We start from the raw sequence: 24,449 nt of genomic DNA, 5'->3' as shown, positions 1-24,449 counted from the left end.
TTTTCAGTTGGAGGAAAAAAAAAAAAAAAAAACCCATGATGTCTAAAATGTTACATTGGGGTGTGGAGAAAAGGGAACCCTCCTACACTGTTGACGGGAATGTAAATTGATACAGCCACTGTGGAGGTTCCTTCAAAACCTAAAAACAGAACTACCAGATTGCTGGATGTGATCCAGCAATCTCAGTCCTGGGTATAGATCTGCAAAAGACAAAAACTCTAGTTTGAAAAGATACATGCACTGTCATGTTCACTGCAGCACTATTCACAATAGCCAAGACATGGAAGCAACCGAAAGGTCCATCAACAGAGGACTGATAACGAAGACGTGGTACATATACACGATGGAATATAATCCACCCTTAAGAAAAGAACGCGATCATGCCATTTGCAACAACATCAATGGCCCTAGAGATGATCACACGAAGTGAAATAAGCAGACAAAGACAAGTGTAATGTGACATCGCTCATTTGCGGAACCTAAAAAAACTGATTCAAACGAACGTATTTACAAAACAGAACAGACTCCCAGGCATAGAAGCAAACGAGGGGAAGAGGGAAGAGGGAGAAATTTAGAGTTCGGAATTAACAGATACACACTACCATACACAAAACAGACAACCAACAAAGACTTATGAGTTTCCTATATAGCACAGGAAACTCATTAGCTTGTAATAGCTTATAATAGAAGAGAATATGAAAAAGAACATGTATATAATATACACAATCACATATATAATTATGATATATCATATACATCATAATGTATCACCTATATGATTATGATATAAATATGATCATGATATATACATGATAGGTATACATACATAAAATCACTTTGTGGTGTACACCTGAATCACTGTAAACCAACCACACTTCAATTTAAAGAAAAAAAGAAAAACGTTACATTGAATACAATCACTTCTGATAGACTATGAATGCTGTATATGCTGCCTCTCCTTGTCCATGGCAGACATCATCAACCCATAACTGCGCTCTTTCATGACGAAACCAGACGCAGAGTCCCGGGCAGTGAACAGCCATCAGAATTAACCCTTGTGATGAAATCCATTTGCAGTTTCGTATGGACACCAAAAAGCATCGGTCACAGAAGGGCGACGATATCACAGATCCCTCCAGTGATACTTTGATTCAGTTCAGGAATCTCTCTTGCTTATCTCTTAATCAGGGGACTCTTCCATCTCTCAAATGTGTGCACAGTGGCTTTTCCCATTCCCTTCCTTTGCTTACGGCCTTCCTTTTGTCTGGCTGGAAAGATTCCCCGGTAATCTATGTCCATTTAGAATCAGACCAAATCTCATCTCTTGCCCCCAATCTTACCCTTTTAACATTTGTATGCACCTTTTCCAAATGCCAATTAACAGAATCAAAATAATATTTTTGATTGTCTTTAGGAAGGGATCACTTTTTAATCATTCTCCCATCATTCACTCTTTATCTCTCTTAGATCCATATTTTTATTTCAAGCTACTCAGCACAAAATTACATAGCCCCCGTTAGTTACCCCATATTCAATGATAACTGATGCATCATCGAAATTTGACTGACTAAATAAATGAATGAAGGAATGGAAAAGAGAAAGTCGACAGGCCCAAAGACTATATGCCAAAATTAAGAATGTTTAAAGTTGCCTCAAATTTTTGAGAATGCCAAAATCAGAATGGTTGTTTGCCAGTTCTATTTAAAGGAAAATACTCTTTCAAATAAATGCCCTAGACATGAGCCGGCTGATTTTCTTAACTAAGAGGAAACGTTCACAGAAATCTGTAAACAGCGTATCTGCCAGAGGTGACAAGAAATCATCAAGCCCCTTCCCTCTGGTAAGTGTAACCTCTTAGTGGGGCCAGCTGGCATTTTACAAAAATTTACCTGGTGTCAGCCTGCTGGGAACTGTGTTACTCCCACTTAGAAATAAAGGTGTCCTGAGATCATTCTGCAGGACGGGAAATCCAGACCTTAACACCGAAATCGGAGGTGAACCATTAGCTCTGGCTGCTGCTTGGACCTGCGCTTAACTACATCTTCGGGGTTGTCGGTGGCATCTGGCGGGAGAAGAGGTTACCAGGCAGCCAACTCGCTCTCAGCTTGAGCTGCCGCCTCCCGCCCGGCATCTCCGCCTCTGGGGCCCTGCGTGAAATGAATGGTCCTTAAGTCCACAAAGTGGTTTTTGAAATCTGAATAAGAGCTCAGCTATCATCTATAAAATTGGGAATCCACGAGTGGGAATTATGAAGAGATCCTGTTTTCCACTTTGTTTTATTGGCAAGCCTCCTTAGTGAAACCGACTCTTTCCATAATAAGCGGCCGCCGGGGACAATTGTTTTGGAAGATGGTTTCCCGGCTTGATTGCAGGGTCTGCCGGCTTCAGACCGTAGGAATGCAAAGCTTAAGCTTCTTCACTTAGTGCCTGCTGGTGTACAAATACAGGATTTGGCAATTTTGCCTAAAGCGTTGGTCTCTCCCGCTACCTACACCCACTCTGGGAGGCACGGAGGATGCAACTTTCCCCAGGCTCAGAGGCAAGAGGCAGCCCATAAAGCTGAAATCAGAGCCACGGGGTCGGTGTGCCTCATGCATAATCAACGCACAAAATACCATCTGATGGACCCCTTGCTACAGTGGAACAGTGGACTCCCCGCCACCGAAATAAAAATAAATAAAGATCAGCTAAATCCTCATAAATGCGGGAAAGAAGCAGCTGGTAGCCAAAAGACCGCGTTAATAATAGGAATAAAAAAATAAATAAAACCAAAGCTGAGTACAAAAAGGCTTCTATGTGTTTGAAAAACAAACAAACAAAAAAGAATTGCTGAGGAGGGTCAGAGCCACTGCTGGCTCACGCATCCCGGCAGCAGAGGAGGAGGGTAGGAGCTATGAGGAAATTTCAGAAGCAGAAACCATTATGTAGAACAGAATCAACTTGTTGTACAGCAGAAATTACCACAGCACTGTAAATCAACTACACTGCAATAAAACTTAAAAAAAGAAAAAAAAAATCCCTATGTGGGAGCTCCCTGGTGGCCTAGTGGTTGAGGATTTGGTGGTGTCACAGCTGTGGCTCATTTCTGATCGCTGGCCCTGGAACTTCCGCATTGTGCCTTGGTTTCCGGGCGGTGGGGTGGGGTCGGTGATGACAAAAAAAAAAAACCCTGTGTTATCATACTCTGCCAGGATAGGATGGGTATAAAATTATTTTCACTTCCTCTGGCAGTAGAAGAATCTGGTTAGAACAAAAATGTTGATGGAACTGTGTTCTTGGTTATGGGGCATCCATGCGGACCCTGTTTGGCTGCTGAGCCCTCAATTTTGTTAATAAAAAATGCTTTGCTTTGCTCTTAACTGCATTCCCAGGTCTTTCATAATGCAGCTATAACTGTCTATTTAGTGAGGCTAGGGTCAATTTTTTATGCATTTTTTTCTAATGGCCTCACTCATGGCATATGGAAGTTCCCAGGCTAGGGGTGGGATCAGAGCTGCAGCTGCCAGCCTACGCCACAGGGGTGGCAGCACCAGATCCAAGCCTCATCTGCTGCCTAAACCACAGCCTGCGGCAATGCCAAATCCCTAACCCACCGAGCCAGGCCGGGGATGGAACCTGCATCCTCATGGATACCAGTCAGATTCTCAACCAGCTGAGCCACGATGGGAAATCTTATGCAATTTCGATTAACTATGACAGCATTTGAGTACATGAGTGAGGTCAACAATGACTGATAAAATTTAGTGTGTTTATAAAACTGTGTGGGCAGCATCTGGGGCTACGCATCCATGTAAAACCTGCCAGTGTTGGGAAATTTAAGAGAAGTCAGGTAACTTCATTTTCTTCCTGCCTTCACATGATCTTCGACCTTGTAAAGAGAGAGAAGAGGAAGATTTTGAGATGCAGCGTGTTGTACTAGGTCATAGGTCAGAGTTCTGACCTCAGCACCCGGGGTTGGGGGCCTTGGGAAGCCTGACTCTTTGGATGCTTCGATTTTCTTCTTTCTGGCCCCACTTTCCCAGTGGATTATAGGGAAGGGCAAATGAAATAACATCACATAAGAACATAAAGTTATATAACGGTACAGAAGAATCTAATTCCAAGAATCCCAAATTTTATATAAAGCTATACATGTTCAAATATGGAAAAATAGAATGTGTGCATGTATGTGTAACTGGGTCACCATTCTGTACAGTAGGGAAAAAAATTGTATTGGGGAAATAACAATTAAAACAACAACAACAACAACAACAAAAAACCCCAAACCCAACAAACATGTTGTTTACCAAGGTGATGAAAGCAGGCTGCTTTTTCTGCTGAACCTTAAAGACAGTCAAGCCTTCCATATACAGAGATGCAAGAAGATAGTGGAGGAAGCACACTGTAACCAGAGATGGGAAAATGTGTGTATGGCTTGTTCAAACTCTAGAAAGTGGTGGCGTTCTTGCTGTGGCTCAGTGGGTTAAGAACCTGACACAGTCTCCATGAAGATGCAGGTTCGATCCCTGCCCTCGCTCAGCGGCTTAAGAATCCGGCGTTGCCGTAAGCTGTGGCAAAGCTCCAGATGTGGCTCAGATCTGGCATTGCTGTGGCTGCAGTGTGGGCCTGCAGCTGCAGCTCCAATGTGACCCGTAGCCTGGGAACTTCCATACGCCACGGGTACGACCATAAAAAGAAAAAAGCAAAAACAAACCCCCAACCCCCAAAATCTAGAAAGTCGGCACACCGACAGAGCCTGGGATACAGAATATTGAGAAAATTGTTGTTTTGGGTGTCTACATTTTAAATGGCAAAATTTCCCATCCTTTCATTTCAAATGTTAGTCACAGCAACACCGACAACTTGTGTACCACGTGTCACATCTAAATGGGTAAATATTTACAGCTCCATCTGTATTTTTGGCTTTTTTACACAATAGGTCCCACTCTAGATGGAGTTCGCATCAACCATAAAAAATTCAGAATAGTTTCCCCATTTCCTTCGCTGTTCTTTGCTATAATGGCTTATTTTTTATGTTAATGTTTCTATTGTTTTAATATTCTGGCTTTTCTCATTCATCTTCTAAGAGATTATTGTTAACGCCAACTCATTTGATTTATCCTTGAGAGAAAGCACTTGTTGGAGAAGGCAGCCCTGGATATTAAATGATGATTGCCTGCAATGAATTCCTTCGCAACATCTGCAGAGACAATCTCGCCTTTTCTTCTTCCACTTAACTCGAAATGAGAGCTCTTAAATATATATAAATAGGCTGCATATGGGTTTCCAGAATACCTTCTTAAAATCTAGCATGTTGAAGATACATAGTTTCTAGGGCTTATTTTTCTGGTTAAGGTATGGACACGGGTACCAAGATAACATGGACGTTGCAGACGGCCTTTCCCTGAAATGCTGCTTAATACCTAACAATTGAAATGTTTCTCTTCCTTTTCATATGATTTCGTTTTCTATTTATGAAGAGCTTTATAGTTTACTGCTCTTAATTTCAGAGGATATTTATTTCTTCTTGACCACTGAGTTGTGAAAATACAAGCAGGAGAGAGCAACATTGCAACTTTAAAATAAGCTGTTTGTTAAGCCCTGCTCCAAATGGAAATGCTTACATTAGAAATAAAATAAATAAATAAGGAGTTGGGGATTAACATACACACACTACTATCTATAAAACAGATTTCCAACAGGGACCTACTGTATAGCACAATATTTTGAAAAAAACTATAAGGGAAAAGAATCTAAAAATTTTATATATATATGTATATATATGTATATATATATACATATATATATAAACTGAATCACTTTGCTGTACATCTGAAAATAATACAGCATTGTAAATCAACTATACTTCAATTTAAAAAAATTAAATAAAAGTAAATAGGATGTAATAATTCCAACTGTATTTTTAATGGGCATATGGCAGGGTTAATTCTGACCAGTCGGCTGGGACCTCTTAACACCGAGGTGATGGCAACTAGACCCATCCTAAATTAAAATGACATCTCATAAGGAAATGTGGCATAAACCAAAAATAATTATTTTATTTTGTCCTCAGAAATGACCTTATTATGGACAGCAAACAATTCCAAATGTTACTTTCATTTTTTTTTTTTTTGCCACCTTGTGATAGTATCTGTTATTTTAGTGGATGCCAACAAAACATTGATTCATCCATCCAATAAACATTTCTTGAGACTAGATTCCTATTAAAAAATCTATTTACTAAGAGTTGTGAGGGGAAATAATTGAGGTAATGGAAGGGAGAGAAAATCCAAGAAAGAAGAGAAAGAAAATTTATCTGAGCTGAAAAACAATAAATAAACAATATAAATCTTCACATAGAAATAATTCACTGAGTGTCAGGCAGGACAAATACAGAAAAAATTCTTTTTGAAGGGCTGAAGGAGGTGTATTCGTGGAACATATTATCTACAAAGGAACATAAATCAAACGGACATCAGACTTTTCATAACAGCTAATGAATGCTAGGAAACACTGGGGCAGTATTTTCAAAGTTATTAGAGAAAAAGTTTTGAACCGAGAGTTCTTCTAGCCAGTAAAACCATCAGTGAAAAGTAAAAGCAAAATAAAGCCTTTTTAAAATGTAAGTACAGTTGGTTTATGATGTTATGTTAGTTTCAGGTATACAACAAAGGGCTTAATTTCCAAAACGTACAAATAGCTTCTGTAACTCAGTAACAAAAAAACAAACTACCCAAAAAATGCCAATCAAAAAATGGGCACAAGACCTAAAATAGCCATTTCTCCAAAGAAGACATACAGGTGGCTGATAGGCATGTGAAAAGACGCTTCATGTTGCTAATTATGGAAGAAATGCACATCGAAACTACACATGAGGTATGACCTCACACCGGTCAGAATGGCTGTCCTTAAAAAATCTATAAATAATAAAGGCTAGAGAGGGTGTGGAAGAGGGAACCCTGCCTCACTGTAGGTGGGAGCGTGAGTTGGTACAGCCTCTGCGCGGAACAGTATGGAAGTTCCTTAAACAAGTAGAAAGAGAGCTGCCATGTGAACCAGCAATTCCACTTCTGGGTATGTATCCAGAGAAAACTCTATGTTTTGAGTGTGTGTCTTTTCAGGGCTGCACCCAAGGCATGCGGAGATTCCCAGGCTAGGGCTTGAATCAGAGCCGTAGCCACCGCCTACACCACGACCACAGCAACACCAGATCTGAGCCGCATCTGCTACCTAGATCCCAGCTCACGGCTATGCTGGATCCTTAACCCACTGGGGGAGGCCAGGGATCAAACCTGCGTTCTCATGGATACCAGTCAGATTTGTTTCTGCTGAGCCACCGTGGGAACGCCCAGAGAAAACTAAAGAAGAAACATGCCCCTATGGGAGGTTTTGGTGTGACGGAAGACACTGCTATAAACAAAGACCAGTTCCACCTCCTGTGTCATCACATTCTTGAGCTTAAAGAGCTTCCCTAAAAATCCTCCTGGACTAGATCATCTGGAGGGTCTGTTAGAGGGTTCCCGTCGGAGTGCAACGGATGAAGGATCTGGCTTGCAGCAGCTGTGGCTCAGATTCAGTCCCTGGCCCGGGAACTTCCATAAGGCAAGGTGTGGCCCAAAAAATATAAAGCAAAGTGGTCTATTATTCTACAAGTGCCTAGTAGTGGGAAAATTGATATATGATACCTCATATAAATCATAAGTCCAGAGAAAATGCATGGTGCTATGGTTACACACGTTAAAGTCCGTGTTGCCTTGTCTGATTATGTATCTCCAACAGCAATGAAAGGAGTGAAGCTACACTGTGGGTCCATTTTATTCACCGAGGTTTCACATCCAAGGGCAAAGAAACTCACTTCCATAAATCGGAGAACATTTTCTAGGTGGTGAGTGTCTCCTAGACTCCTTATAATCATTATCCCTTAGGGATCCTGAGATACTCATGACGGCTCAGGAAACATAGAAATGTGTTTGTGACATGTAAGATAACATTAATTCCTGTCTAAAGAATGACAAATGGGAAACGGACCTTAAGAAGTTAGGGGACATGTTCTAACATATAAAAACATAGAAGTGCCCAATTCTGTATCAGGCTATAAATCTGTAGAACTCATAACCCATAAAGAATTATACCAGAGGAGTTCCCTGGTGGCAAAGCGGTTAAAGATCCAGCATTGTCACTGCTGGGGCTTGGATCACTGTTGTGGCATCGGTTTGATCCTTGGCCCAGGAACTTCTGCTTGCCACAGGCACAGCCAGAAAAAAAAAAACCATACTAAAAGAAAATATGAAGGAATGCAAACACTAGTCAATGGCAATGCCAAAAACAGTTACTCCAAGAAACTGGAATATAGTTTCAAGAATTCTGCTGGGTAGGAACATCATTCGATATGTTTTATAGAGAAGATGCAGAGGTTGGGTTCATCTTGGAGGCCAATGATAAGAGCTTTCTCTATGTATATCATTCTCCTTATATAAATTACATGATATATTTTTATTTTACTGCATACAATCTACTCATTCATAATTTCAAAAAAGACAGTCATCACTCAATCCCTTGAAGCCCCCATTGGCAAAGAGCCTGCAAACTGAATAGGCTCTGTTTCTGTGTCAGTTTTTGCTTTTGTTTTTCTTTTTACAGTGGCACGTGTGGCCTATGGAGGTTCCCGGGCTAGAGGTCGAATCAGAGCCGTGGCTGCCAGCCTATACCACAGCCACAGCACAGCGCATCTAAGCCGCATCTGAGACCTGCACAGCAGCTTGTGGCAACCCGGGATCCCTAACCCGCCGAGTGAGGCCAGGGACGGGACCTGCAGCCTCACAGAGACAACTTCTGGTCCTGAACCTGCTGGGGCACTAAGCGAACTCCTGTCCTAGGGGCCCATGTGCCAAGGGAGAGACAAAAGGAGAATGAGGGTCTTCTTCCAAAATCAGTTTCCCTAGTGGGTAACAAGCTGCTCAAGCCGTCTCTCTCACCTACGCGTCTCAGAATGTTTGTCCACATAGCTGAGCTACCTATGGAATAAAGCATACACTCGACAGCCCTGTGTACCTGCAGAGCCTTGGGAGAGGAAATACCCCAGGAGGTCCTCGCTGACTATTAATACTTCGGGATAAAGCCGTTTGCCAGAGAAGCAGCTCCTACAAGGCAGAAGGATGACCCTAGAGGACGAAAGCACAACACAGACGAGCACAGTGGGATAAGATAAGAGGCATGATAAACGTCTAATGTTAGAACACTGTCCAAAAAGCAAGAGAGATGAATGGACTGAGAATCTGAAAGAAAGGATTTTTTTTTTGCAGGGAGAGATTTAAGGGAAGGAAATAAAAGAGAACGGGCAAAACCGCCTTCAAAATATTTTCCACTGGGGGTCCTAACAGGCCACAGAATAAGTACAGGGCACAACCAAGGGTGACCTAACTGTAAGTCCCAACTTGGCCATTTTCCGCTCTGAGGCCTTTAGGGAGCACCCCCGCCTCTGCCAGCCGAATTCAGACCTGCCCTCACGACCACCATGTAGTGTGAGCAATGAATCAACAGTGTTGGGGGTTCCCGTCGGGGCTCAGCAGCTATGAATCCAACGAGCATCCGTGAGGACGAAGGTTGGATCCCTGGCCTCGCTCCGTGGGTGCAGGATCCGGCGTTGCCATGAGCTGTGGTGTAGGTCCCAGACGTAGCTCAGATCCAGCGTTGCTGTGGCTGTGGCGTAGGCCAGCAGCTGTCACTCGGATTGGACCCCTAGCCTGGGAACCTCCATAGGCGCGAGTGCAGCCCTAAAAAAATGGGGGTGGTGTGGGGGAGGAAGCCAATGTTTAGAAGACAGTAGCCTCTTAGATTAAACAGAGTGCTAAGATCTAGATGCCCCCCCCCCCATGGCTGTGAAAATGCAAATCAAAACACAGAGGAACTGTTATTCATCCATCCAATTAATGAAAATGGAAAGAACTAGCAATGCCCAGTGCTGGCAGCTAGGTGGGGAGACAGGCTCTCTCACACCGTGTAGGTGAATGGCTGTGACACTTTGGGAAGGCAGTATGGCACTATCTTCTAAGACCTAAAACGGGCATAAATGACACTAGATTTGTGACCTAAAACACAGTTTAAAAAAGAAATATAAGGAAATCCATGACTTTTTAAAAATTATATTTAATTTGATGGTTTAAAGGAACAAAACCTGGAGGACTGAAATGGGATTAGAAAAAAAAAAAGTCCGAACATAACTATCAAAAATGATCTGGAGTCCTCATGAAAACATTTGCATATTACATAATAAATAACAAAAAAGGCCATGTTCAGGCTCCTCACGGGGGATGGTTCCTGCGACACTGTTTACCAGCAATACCTTTGCACCTCGCACAGGGACGGGGCAGGAAATCAAGACGAGCGGCAATTCCACCCTCCAAGTGTGCCTCTCTATGGTTCAGAGCTTTTCCTTGTACTAGTATGTTCCTTTGTAGAAAAGGCACCAGACTGTCATGGAGAAAAATTTCAGAAGTACAGAAAAACAGAGAGAAGAACACAGAAATGCACTGCATCTTACTTTCTACATCCATTTTTGTCTGTATTTTAAGTATCCTTCTGGGCACCCATCCATCGTTTCCCTCTCTCTCTCTCTCTCTCTCTCTAATTAAGAGTTCATAATTTTCAAACCATCACAATTTCACATACAGCTTTGTAAGCTCCTTTTTTTCGCTTGAGAATGTCGGAAACATCTTCTTCAGGGCCACAGAGCATTCCTTTGCATGAAGGTACAATAATTTATTCGGCTAGTCATCTATGACTAGATAGTTGGGCTTTGGGTGGGAAAAAAAAATGACAGCATTTCGACTTGAATTTTATGAATGCGTTCTAACATAGCTTTTAGTACTACTTTTTTGGTAAACATACACGAATACATTTTCGTAGTCAGTTAAAGATTGTGTTTGGGGAGGGTACCTCCAACTGCAAGGATCTTGGCATTTCCTGAGTCTTTCACCTGACAAAACAAATGGATACAATGGCAGGTGGGGCCTGGGCCTCCAGGGATGCTAGAGGGCAAACCCCCTGGAACCTCACCAAGACCTACACCGCCATACTGTGGCCTGGACAAGGATGGTAGAAGACCCCACAGCCAGCTCTTCATTTTGCTGTGAACTTGAGTGAAATGATAATTACTGATCCAACAGACTAGACTAGCCTTCCCTCAGTCCTTGGGGACTGTTGTGCAAATGTGTGTTTAGGGATTTTAAATCCTGTTGATGAATGGCTTGACAGTTCTAACACCGCTGAAGGAGCCACTGAAGACCATGGCGGAAGTCCTGTTGGGTTCTCACTGCTTAGATCCGAAGTATTGGAGACTGCCTGTACCCCAGTCTGCAGCCCCGCATCAGAGCAGTAAGCGATGCTCTGGCTTCTCTACAATACATCTCCCTATTCCGAGCAAAGTGGCAATTTCCTCTGAAATTCATTGCTTCTCCCGCTTTTCTCCTTTCCACATAATGTAGCTCATCCTCTCTCTTAAAAAGTACAAAACCAAAATGGATGTTTCCTTAGTAACTTTCTAACTTTTCTGATCCATTTCTATAGATGTTAGAACTACAGCGCACATTTTCGTGTACTTACTAAGGTCCTTAAGCTGACTCCTGGTTAATACATTTCTACAATTTTTTCACTCTTAAATATGTCATTACTGAGGGTCAACCGTACCCACAGGGTTCGACTAGTCAATGAGAACTCATCTTCACCACCAACTTGGGGGCCTTGAGGAGCCCTATGGTGCATTTGCACTGACACGTTATGAACGACCGCCCCTCCCCGCCCCCCGGAGCATCCCACCAGCGGGAACCAGGGCAACCTTTCACTCCAGTCTCAGCGCCCGGTTTTTCTCCTTTCATACCCGAGGTCCGCTGAGACACTTATGGAGGCTCACTTACAATGTTTGGCCAGCACAGATCTCACTTTGAGTTACCTTCCTTGTTTTCCACCCCTAATCTGGAGGACGGAACTTCCCAGGCCCGGAGGCGCACGCACGGGTTTAAGCTGCATCTTTTCAATGCGTTCTGGCACTGCCGCCCGGAGCCAACACTTGCTTTTTAACTGGCAACCTGCCTCCCAACGCAGAGGGGGGAAGCAGATTGCCTCTTTGCTGAAGACTCAGACAAGGTACTGATATAACAACAGTGGACAAGCAGCTGGGAGCGGGGCTGTCAGCCTGTCACACACTGACAAATCTGCTGTTCATATGCAGGCGGGATGTGTGTGTTGGGTGGCCATCAGTCCCATCCATCTCGCGGGCGGCGCGAGGTGGCCTCTCCCCCGCGTGCCCGCGGACCGCACGCTGTCATTACCGCCTTCCGAGGATGCTCAGCTAAACAACTCATTTGCTTTTTTTTTTTTTTTTCTGATGAGGCCTGGCAAAGGAGACAAGTAAGATAGCCCGCTCAATTTTTGTTGCCCTTTCTGCCTCTGACACACCAAGACAGGCTGTATTGCCATTTCATGTCACACACAGAAACTCAGGAGTCTAAATGGCTCCAAACTGCTTCTCTTGAAAAGCCACAAGGCAGAAGGGAGGGCAAATTTGAGAGAGATTAAGATTAAAGCGTGGCTGTTTAAGAGGGGCAAAAAAAAATCATCTGAACACAATGTGGGGTGAATTTTGTTTTTGTTTTTGTTTGGGGGGGATTGGAGGGGAGGAGTCTTTTATCTTTCAGGCAGAGCTGACTTTCAGAAGGATCTCTAACGAATTTCCCTTAGAGCCACTGAATTTGTAACACTCAGCCTCTCACTCTCTCTCTGCAGATTCATTTCAGGCTGAATGTGGGGCCCACCTGAGACTAAACTTACAATTCCCAGGCCAGACCATATCTAAATTTATATGGGCCCTTGTAAATCAATGAAATATATTTTCTTTTTAAAATGCAGGCATTTGGAGGAATTTAAAGGTGATTGAGGCTGTATGCCAGTGTTTCTAATATGATGATGCCATTTACCGTTTGTTGGTCCTTACCTGGGAAATTTAAAAACAAAATTCTGGTTATGAATTATTGATTTGCCTCAGTTAAACATTGTGTGTATATATATAGGCTGTTGTCTTTTTCCTTTTCTAACCACAGCTCACTTTATTGCTCTGGATAAAAGAGACTAAACCCATCAGAATGAAGACTGCTGCTGTGTAGTGTTTAGTTTACTGTTTTGTCTCTCTAACTGTCAAATTTGATTATCAGTGTTTTTATTTGTTTTTGCTGTTCCCATGGTCAGCCTCAGAACTCTTTCTTCTGAGGAAGTATTTTTGCAGAATTTCAGGTAATCTGTTCCATAAGATCCACAAAATGGAAAATGACTCGTCAAGACAAGGCAAATAATGAGGAAATGCCATATGACATTTTAGCATGAAAACAGTTCATATTCCTAACATTATCCACAATACATTGCTGCAGTTTGTACCTTAATTAAAAAAAAAAAAAAACTTTTTACTTTATTTTCAGTAAAAAAATTTAGTTAAGACTATAGCAATCGTATTTAGTATTTACTGGTTCCTGTTATTTATAAGATTTTTTTTGCTTCATTGATATTTGTTAGGAGAAAGAAATCAATTAATTATGTAATTGGCAGAGTCATGTATAGAGGAAAACAGCTAACAGTTTAAGTGAAAAAGCCTTCAAAAAATAGTTTTCACTTTCTCTTCACCATCTACATTGCTTATTATACTGATGTAATTATTCTTGCAGAAACAGATGAATTAAATAGTGATATTTACCACTGATTTTTCCTAAAATTATTTAAATGACTTTCAAAGATGGTCAAAGAAACACTACCATGGTAGTAGAACGTTTATTTAATGGTAGAAAAATTAAATCAATTATATATACGTATGATAAAACCAAAAATATATTAATAGTCTGTCATTTAAGAAATGAAGCTTCTGGGTCTGTTTCTAGAGTGGCAAAATGTGAATGCACCTTTAACTGGGGAAATACCTTTGATTCCTAGATACATTATTATCATCTCTGTTTACCCTGGTTTAAGGTATAACATGGCTTAAAGCAAGCATTTGACTCTATTACAATACGTTTCTCACATTTTTATGGGTCCGAATCAGGAGAAAAGTGAAAATAGCCAATGGGTAAATCAGTGGTGCAGAGAAAATATGAAGGATTGATTCATACTTTGGAAATAAATTTGTCCTAATAGAAAATAAGCCATACATATTCAAGAGGGCCAAATCCTCCTGCCAACTTTCATAAAATCCACATTAACTCCTCTACATACTCTCGCACTTTAAGATTGTGCCTATTTTTGAATACAATAATGACGTAAATTCCCCCTCCTTATAAAATTGCTGGGTACTCTTGATTCTGCCCCGAGACTCTAGTGATTTTTGATTGACACAAAGATTACCTAATAAACCTTCACTACAAACTAATTAATCACTTTGAATACAACACTCAATTGGCAGAGGCATAAAAAAGCAAATGAGATGGGTGTTGAAGACCATTTTCGAATGACCTTAGTTAAAAGCCAAGTACAGGCTTAATTCTTCTTTCCCAGTGACTTCTTCCTGCCACAAGAACAGGTTCGAGAGTATTATTATTATTATTATTATTTTTGTCTTTTCCAGGGCTGCACCCACAGATATGGAGGTTCCCAGGCTAGGGGTTGAATTGGAGCTGCAGCTGCCAGCCTACACCACAGCTCACAGCAACGCTGGATCCTTAACCCACTGAGCGAGGTCAGGGATCAAACCCACAACCTCATGGTTCCTAGTCAGATTCGTTAACCGCTGCGCCACGACGGGAACTCCTCAAGCGTATTCTTGTCCGTCCTTTCCCCCAGGCCTGCCTGCCACTTCCTAACAAACATTTAGCCTCTGGGAAAGATGTGCTCCCAAGAATCAACAAGTATTTGCCCAGTTCTGCAAAGAAGACAGGGGTGTTGCCCGCTGCAGTATGAAATGCCAGTGTCTGGTGTGGCACCCCAGCCTCCCCAGCGCTCTGTCCATTTTACTAGACCAGCGCGATGACTTTTTCAGGTTCCTCGCAGGAACATCTTTCATTCATTTCCATAGCCTCCACACCAGGCATAATATTTGGGCGCTCGTTCATAAGTCAATGAACGCCTTCTAGAACAAAAGCTGGGGTTTTCAGTCCTCTGAATTTCAAGTCGAAAGGGGTACTATCAGTTTTGGCGAGAAAGACAGTGTTCTTCATATACTCAAGATCCTGTGTCCATTGTTGAAAAAAAGAATAGGAAAAAGAAAGAATTAAACAAGAAAAAAACAAAAAAAACAAGAAATACATTGGTTGGTCCTGACCATTAAGTCTTCACTGTTAAACACGTGGTCCAGCCAAGTGACTGAAGTTTGAGTTCATCACACACACACACACACACACACACACACACACACACACACACACACACGTGTCCCGTGTCAATTTCATTTGTGTCCAATTTAGGGACATGGGGTTTTCTTGGGCTTTTCCTCTTCCTGTACCTGCATCTCCACAAATGCATTGCTTCACTTTGGTTTCTCCAATCTCTGGAATTAACAGCTCTGTATGAAGATTCTTCTGTATGAAGCAGAGGTTTCTTACATCCACTGAAGGCACATATTTTGCCAAAACCCTTTTTCCTTTGCTGTTTGTCTCAAAAGGACCGGTCACAGTCCTCCAGAAAATTCCCTCATTTGCCACTCTCCTCCACTTCCAGCTCATCCCAATACTCGAAGAAGAATGCCTCTATCTTCTGTGCTCTGTGTGTACTATGAACAAAATACCAAAGGCGGTGGTAGAAGGCCCTACAGGAGCAAATAAAAACCATTTTATAGGTTCTCTCTGTTCCCCTTTGCAACAAGTAGCATCTCAAGGTTTATCTGATATTCATCTTCTAGCCTCAGGCCCAAAAATAAAGATGGACCAAAAATAAGGCCAAGATGCTAAAGAAACCCAGTGCTAGGAATTTATTACTTTGAGGGGCTCTACCCAGGGATGGCCCCTCTCTACCTCCCAGGGTTGCCTGGGGTAGCTTTTGTCTGCCGTCCTTGGTCACCGCTGGCTGCCTGTGCTGGGTGAGTGGGTCCCAGGATCTGTCTGCTGAACTCCGAACACAGATACCCTCCTTGGACAGGAGCTGTGGCTTCCTAGGATACTAATGAGCCCCCAGCCAGTGACTGGGTCTCTCGCTCCCCCCCCCCCACCTCTGCCTCTTACCTTCCTTCCTGCCCCCGCCCCCAGCCCAGCCCAGCCAGCAGCGCCACTCCCGGCTTCCATCCAAGCTGCTCAGAGACGGAGAGGGAGAGAATTATTTATCGTGCGTCGGTTTAAAATGAAAGGCTTTTACATTTTAATGAGCACTAAATAGGTGCGAGGAAATATTGTTCATTAGCTGTAATATGCGGAATTGCTTGAGTGAACTTCCTTTGGAGGCTGCTTTAAACGGTTCACTCAAGTAAAGCAGTTTGTATGGTAATTAAGGGAGCATTTTTCTGTCAACATCTGTGCTGCTATTTATAACAGGGGAGGTAGCTCCCAGCTCCACCGGAAAACAGGAAGGGGCAGGTGCTGAAAGATGCGGGTGGGGTGGGGTCGATTCTTTGATGGTGGCACAACCGTTTCTTCTTGGCACTTTTACAACCACGACAAGCATCTTTTTCTTGCTTTCCTTCCACTCGACCTCCAATAATTCTATTAAAAAAAAAAAAAAAGAAAAGAAAATCCTTTCCCACTCTTCCCGGCCAGGAAGAATGATCTCCCTGGCATCTCTTCATTAATCACATCTCTCCCTTGGCGGCGGGGGCAGGAAGATTCAAGCTGCTTTGGAGAAGCAAGTGGGCTCTTCGGCTTTGTCGGAGGGTTTCTTTCTGTCTGCCAGCCATTTCTCTCTTGATGGCCTTTCCACTCACACACGGTGGCTTCAAGACACCAGGATCCAAACCTTGGAATTCAGGGCTGGCAGTGATGGCTGGGAACTAAATTGGATATTTTAAATTCCTGCTCTTGTGGAGAACCGGTCTTCTCTCCATAACCCAGGAGGTCCGCAGCTGTGCCAGCAGCAAGGCTGACGGGATGCTTCCCTGAACCATCTACCTGGATGACTGTTTGAGTTTTCACCAACTGAAGGATGGCTGGGCCCTGCATACCCTCAGACCACGGAGAGCCAGGACAGGGTGCTGATCTGGAAAGTTCCAAGGACAGGTGATGAGGGTAAAAGCGGTTCATTAGCAAGACAGCTTGACTCTGCTGGAGCCAAGACCAGGAAAAAACAAGAGCAGACAATCTCCAGAGGCCAACAGCCTGTAGGACTGGTGGTGGTGAGAGCTGGTAATCCAGTCTCCAGGGCTGGGACTGGGCAACGTTCCAACACTTGGAGGGACTACAGAGAGGCCAGTGGGAACCACAACCCTGGGTGAAGTGGGAATTAGTGAACATAGACATGAAAGCAGGAATTTTTGTTTGGGAAATAAGACAAGGACTCAGTGCCTGGGTCCAGTGAAGTCCAACGTCTGAGCAAAACCTGCATTCATTTCAAATGGATATGTTACCCTTGCAAAACTGGTGGGTCTTTTAAATCTTCTTTAAGAGAAAATCTCCAAAATTCTTGAAGGGAGCCATTATCTTCCCCTGCTGTGATGGTCACAGCCATACAGGGACACGGATGCAAGCAGATCTTAACTATTGAAAGAAAACTGAAGATCGTTTACGCACTAGATTGGGATTCTTCAATGCAAAGAAACTGTTCGCTTCATTTCTCTGTGTTCTTGCTTTCTGAGTAGGTACTCAAAATAAGTATCTCGTGAACGAAAGAATACAAGATTGAGGACTCCGTCAGTAATGGGAATGACATAATAATGGAATCAGTGAATTGAAGTGAGACTGATCACTTGCCTTCTCCTGGAGAATTTTTATTTAATCGGTGCATTAGTAAAGAATCAACAATCTTAAAATTGAATATTCTTGTCCATCCCATTCAAAACCTTGCTTTGGAAAATACCCTGAGAAACTCACATCAAGTGCCCACCGAAAGGGATTATATGATGCACACAGAAACTCTACTTACTTCTAATAAATTTTATCATAACTGTGAATTTCGCAAGCTCTGTCTCTTTATTAAATATCATCTTCACTACAGAACTTAGAATTGCTTTTTTTTGTTTGGGGCCACACCTGTGGCATATGGAAGTTCCTGGGCTAGGCGTTGAATTGGAGCTGCCGCTGAAACCTATGCCACAGTCATGGCAACACCAGATCCAAGATGCATCTGTGCCCTACACCACGGCTCATCATAACGCTGGATCCTTAACCCACCGAGTAAGGCCAGGGATCAAACCTGCATCCTCATGGATACTAGACAGATTTGTTACTGCTGAGCCACAAGGGGAACTCCTAATTAAATTATTTTTAATTTCATATTACAAATTTGGAGAAAAGTACATGGAAAAACTAGGATAGCAGTCCAGGAAGAGAGGACAAGATCCAGAATGAAGATAAGAATGGCGTTGATGAAGAGAAACCATGGGAATTTTTGCAGAGCGGGCAGCTGTGGGACTTGATGATGGATTAAATGTGGAAGGGAAGTAAAGAGAGAAAGTGCAGCATGAATTTTAAGATTGATTTATTCAAAAAGTTACTGATTATCCATTGTTCCTGTTTGAACTGTGTTACTGTTATTACTATATCATTATTGTCATTAGTTAGGAATATAATGAAACATCAGACTTTGCACCTGCCCTCAGATTTCAGCTTGGGTAGTTAAGGGCGGTACCTCTCCTCATAACAGGGAATTCTGACACAGGAGCAGATTAGGGTATATTTTTTTCTTTTTTATGATTGAGGTATATTTCACATACTATTAAATCCATTCTTTCCAAATAGGCAATTCAGTGCCTCTTGGCATTCACAAAGTGGTACAACCATCACCACTAATGGCAGAGTATTTTTATCACCGCCCTTTACCCATTAGCAGTCACCCCTCTCTCCTGTGTCTTGCGAACCCAATATCTTAAACTGAAATTGTTTTTAGGAACCTTAACGAGCGATATCTGCGGAATATCCAAGGGGAGCCCTCTAGGAGGTGTTTGGATCCAGAGAGCAGTTGCGAAGTCTGTCTTGAGAATCATCAGCCAACAGGGGTTGGTGGAAACCCCGGGAGCAGAGGAGCGTTCACAGCAGGTAGATAGAAGATGGCCATGGATGGAAACTGAACAATGTGAACACTGCAGATGTGAGCAGACCGATGGCAGTGTGGTTTTCACCGTCCTCTTCCCATCAGCATGAAACTCACCTGGCCATTAACACTCACAGGGAGCTTGCCATCTGCAGAAAGCTAGATGTCTGTGACTGTTTTTCCAGACTGACAGTGAACCATCCAAAAGGTAATCACTGTTTTTTTTGGGGGGTGCACCTGCAGCGTGTAGAAGTTCCCAGTTTAGGGGTCGAATTGGAGCTGCAGCTGCCACAGCCAATGCGGGATCCGAGCAGCACCTGGGGGTCTCCACCGCATCTTGTGGTAACATCAGAATCTTTAACCCACCGAGTGAAGCCAGGGATCAAAACCGCATCATCATGGATACTAGCCAGGTTCTTAACCCTCGGAGCCACAACAGGAACTCCCAAGAGTAGTCACTGTGCTCTTCAGGGAATTGTTTTCTGCAAATTATTTTCTATACTCACTTAAGGAAATTCTGGAACTATCAAACCTTTGCATTTCTCCTACAAATGAGATTCTAAGTTCCTTAAGGAGAAGGACCACCTCCCATATTTCTTTCTGTTCTCAACCAGACATAGTGCTTCTAGAGAGAGACAGTGAACCGTCAATGTGTACTGATAAGAAAAAAATGGTTCTGTGGGTACTTATGGCTAAAAAGACATTTAATCTTCGCAGTCACTCATCTAATCATTTATTCATTCAACGAGCATTTACTGAGGGCCTACTATGTACTGCTACAATATATGGGTGCAAGTTAAAATGTAAAAAATGTCTTATATATTTTATTTTAAATTTATATTTTATATTCATCTTTCCATTGTTTATTATAAAGCAGAGATAGCTATTGACTTAATTATAAGAATCAGTTTTTAAAAACAAGTATTTCTCTTTTTTTTTTTCCCACTGTGCCTGCAGCATGTGAAAATTTCTGGGCCAAGGGTTGAACCAGCTCCACAGCAGCAACCCAAGCCACAGCAGTGGTGAAGCTGGATCCTTAACCTGCTGCACCACAAGGGAACTCCAAGTATGTCAATTTTTAATGAAACCAGTCAGATGTCATCTTTTAAGATTATTTCTCTTCACTATTGGCTTTATTGGTCGCTTTTTTTTTTTTTTTTTGGTATGCTTTCAGCCCACTTAGGTGAGAGAAAATCAAATATTTTGAAATAATCTCTTCAAAATGGAAAGAGGGAACTTTCACAGGCTTTGTGGTCAACTTGGTTATTTAGTATTTATTAGGGAGGCATTATATGATGGATGGTAACATTACTTTAGGCTTGAGCCAATTTTTGTTACTATTTATGACAAAATAGATTTCCACAATGGAATTTGACATACGCAATCAACAAATGGCGATGTTTTGCAAACTTTGGCTTTTAACCTAATTTACGTGTCCTTGCACACATCATCACACTGAAATTCAGCGTTAGGACCCAACAGGGTCTATTCCGGGGCTCCGTTAACATTTGCCTTGGAATTAAAACGTGATGCATACAACTTGTGGCTTATATTAATGGCCCCCTAAAATTTACCCCAGAGTGACTTTTAATACACACAGAGAATGGTTCTTTAAATTCCCACTTAATTGTAGTCCTTCTTCTCCCAAATATTTTCTAAAAAAATGCATTTCTCAGCCTAAAACACACTTAAAACCTTCACAGCTGGAGTATAACAGACAATTAGAACAAATCAATGAGGTTGCTCTCCTCTGTTATTTGCAAAACCTTGAGAGGAATATGTAACTGGAGAAATGAAAACCATCCGTGGCTAGACACCGAGGAAGAAGCTTTGAGCCCTGAGTGAGACAAGGTGACCTGCAAACGAATACACTGTTAAAGCTTTGGCAACGTCCTTCTCTGTGACATGCTGAGTAGAACTGAGGTAGGAGCTGAAAAGAGCTAAGTCACTTTGTATAACAAGAGGCAAATAGAGCCATTAAAAAAATTAGAGAGCGGGTCTGAGAAAGGATGACGAAAATGAGAAGGTAGGAGAGAGGGCTGAGCACTGCGCGGCGAGCACTCAGAGACCATTCACAGTAGGATGTGCGGTCAAGTGCCTTTGCTGGGAGTCCCTCCGCATCTTCACACTGTCGCAGAGTTTGATACGCAGGGAATGCCTGGTGGGACCACGGTGTTGAATTGAGGGTCATGTCTTTTTTTAATTTATTTTTATTTTGTATTACTCAATGAATTTATTACGTTTGTACTTGTACAATGATCATCACAATCCACTTTTATGGGATTTCCGGAGGGTAATGTCTCTAGTTCCTTTCATCTTATACTGCAGTGGATGGGGTCTGGGAGAGGGCCATTCATTTGGGACAGCGACTACACACACATCATTTTATCTTGGAGCCAGCGGTGATCCGGGAATGAAAGAGAACTCAGCTCCCACAGAGGTTAACCTGGTAACCTTCACGGAACTGCTGACCTAGGTCTCGAGCCACAAAAGATTTTCGCCAAGGTCAATTGTTTACTCTCTCTGAGCCTCGATTTCCTCCTCAGTATGATGGCAAGAATCATACCATACCTAAGGTATGGTTTGAGAAGTCGTTTTCAAAATTCATTCCCCTTTTCATTTGATCCCCCCACATAGAAGGCTGGACAGCCTTCCCTACGTGAATTCACCACTTGTAGGTGTTTTATTCAGAATTCCAGTAGTTGATTTAGTATTAGACTGGACTATGGAGAATTATCAGGTCTCTGGACCCTTGGATAGTCGCCTGCAGTGTAGGTATTCCTACCATCACCATGCTTCTGTGATTTAGCACTTGCACGCATGGTGCCCTGGAAGTGTTCTTTCATTCGTAAGTACCTCTGGGTCGTGGTTGGAATTCAGGCTCCATCATTTACCACTTACTAGCTGTGTGAGATTAGTCATCCACTCTGTGCTTTAGTTTCTCATAAGGTTGATACAAGGATTAAATAAATAACCACATCTATAAAGCACTTTGGGTCTGCAAAATAGTAAATGTTCTGTTGGTCTTAGCTTTTGGTGGGGAGGGATCCTTTTAAAAAATTAATAGACTTGATTACTTTCAGAGCAGGTTTAGGTTTAGAGCAAAAGTGAATTGAAAATAGAGAGCTCCTCTCCCCTCTCCCCAACTCCCTACCCCACCTACCACAGCCTTCCCACCATCAACATCCATGTCATTGTGGCACATCTGTAGCAATGGACAAACCAATAGCAACACAGTATCAACCAAAGGGCAGTACCGTTTACAGTAGGGTCGACTCTTGGCGTGGTACATTCTCTGGGTTTTGACAAATGTGGAAGGTGACATATCCACCACTATAGTTTCATACAGAATAGTTTCCCTGCCTAAAGACCTTCTATTCTCCACCATTCATTCTTCCCTTCGCCCAAACCTCTGGCACCCACTGATCTTTTCACTGTCTCCATAGTTTTGCCAACATATAGTTTTTCCTGCTAATAATAACACATCATTATTGCACCCTACTAGGAAGAAGGCATTTGGTGTAAATGATTATATTTAATCCTAATCGGAAGTTTACAATGGAGGGATTATTACTCTCATTCGACGGATGACAAAGAAAGGTTCCAAATTTATATCTTCCATTTATTTTTAATGTATTAAAGTTGTTGAATTAAAAATAGTTTGGATTTTAAAATATATAATATTTTAGGTATTTCAGTAGCTACCCCAGAATATTTTACATATCCTACTTTCAATTTTAAAAATCTATACATTAAAAGAGTATTTGCTGTCACTATTATATTGAACCATAGTGTTTTTATAAATCAGTAAATGTGGATAACATATAGGTATTAGTTCAAGAATTTTTTTTTTTTGGTTTTGGTTTTTCTTTTTATAGCCACACCTGCAGCATATGGAAGTTCCTGGGCTAGGGGTTGAATCGGAGCTGCAGTTGCTGGCCTGTGCCACCTATGCTGCAGCACAGCCTAGCTTCAGCTTACAACAGCCACAGCTTAAGGCAATGCTGGATCTTTAACCCACTGAGAAAGGCCAGGGATGGAAACTTCATCCTCACAGACACTATGTTGGTTTCTTAACCCACTGAGCCACAGAGGGAACTCCTAGTTCAAGATTTTAAAGTATGCTTACCTAAAATATTCATGTTAACGTATAAAGTGACAATTATTCACAGTTTATCAAGTACATTCTAAGATATTGTATTGATAGAAAAAAATGAATAAAGCTCCTATTATATTTGTAACTTAGTCTGAAATATTTTGATCAAAAGTGTTCACGGTATATTCACGTACTGAAGCATGTGATTGCAAACCTCTATCAAATTTTTGGGTGAATTCACTTCTTTAGGTATTTAAATTATTTTATCAGTTCTAATTTCTGATGTATTATTAGGAGCACATATTTTATTTCCTACTTTGCTCACTAGCCTTATCATTACTACCTGTTTGAAGCCATCACAAACTATCTGTGGATTACAAGTAGAAATACTGTGCCGTGGTCCCAGCACAACCCAGGCCTTGACATCCATACTGTACCAAGAGTAAATAAACTCACTTCTGGGGTGAGTTACATAGAAACTTCAAAAAAGTTACCCATGAACCTAGTGAGTAAGTAAAATTATCTCAATACACTTATTCTACCAACACTCTTCTATAAGCAGTCACAGCAAACTGCTTTTGGAGAGAATGAGCAAGCCTCGGATGCTGGGCTCTAAGAATTTTCTAGATGTTTGGACTTTTAGCATATGGAAAACAGGGTCAAGCATTTCTCATTCCTAACTCTCAGACTCACAATGCACCAAAAAATCAAACATTGAGAAAAAAAATTTTTATGGTATTCTTGTGCACAGCAAAGCATTAGATATTATGAAAGAGGTCTAGGAAAAGCGGATGATTACTGCTTTTGAAGAACCTGCCATATATTTATCTGCATCATATGTTCTTCATTGACTAATTTCTCTGCAAGCCTTTGGTCACCACCATACTCTGGTTGGTTGTGGCTCCTACTGTAACCTCACCTCTAAGTGACATTTTCATTCCAGTGTCTGCGTAGCTTAACTGTAGAAGAGGGAAGGGAAGGGTGTTACAAAGAAAACAAACAACAGAATCCTATTGGCCTGGTTTAAGCTGGACATTTGTTACCCTCAGGGTCACGTGTCTACCTCTAGTCCAATCAGCTGAAGCCACCGAAAGGCATAAATCAGGCTGCCTAAGACCACCCAGAAGGGGTATAGGCTGAGAAGGAATTTCAAAGGCAGCTGAATGCAATTATAATCCTTTCTACTCTGTCTCTTTAGGTCACTTAGTAGAACCCCTTTATGCATTATGGATGA

The sequence above is a fragment of the Sus scrofa genome, chromosome 10 (genome assembly GCF_000003025.6).
Source record: "Sus scrofa isolate TJ Tabasco breed Duroc chromosome 10, Sscrofa11.1, whole genome shotgun sequence".
Lineage (NCBI taxonomy): Eukaryota > Metazoa > Chordata > Mammalia > Artiodactyla > Suidae > Sus > Sus scrofa.
The sequence above is the reverse complement of the archived record's forward strand: the minus strand, read 5'-3'. Positions refer to the sequence as shown.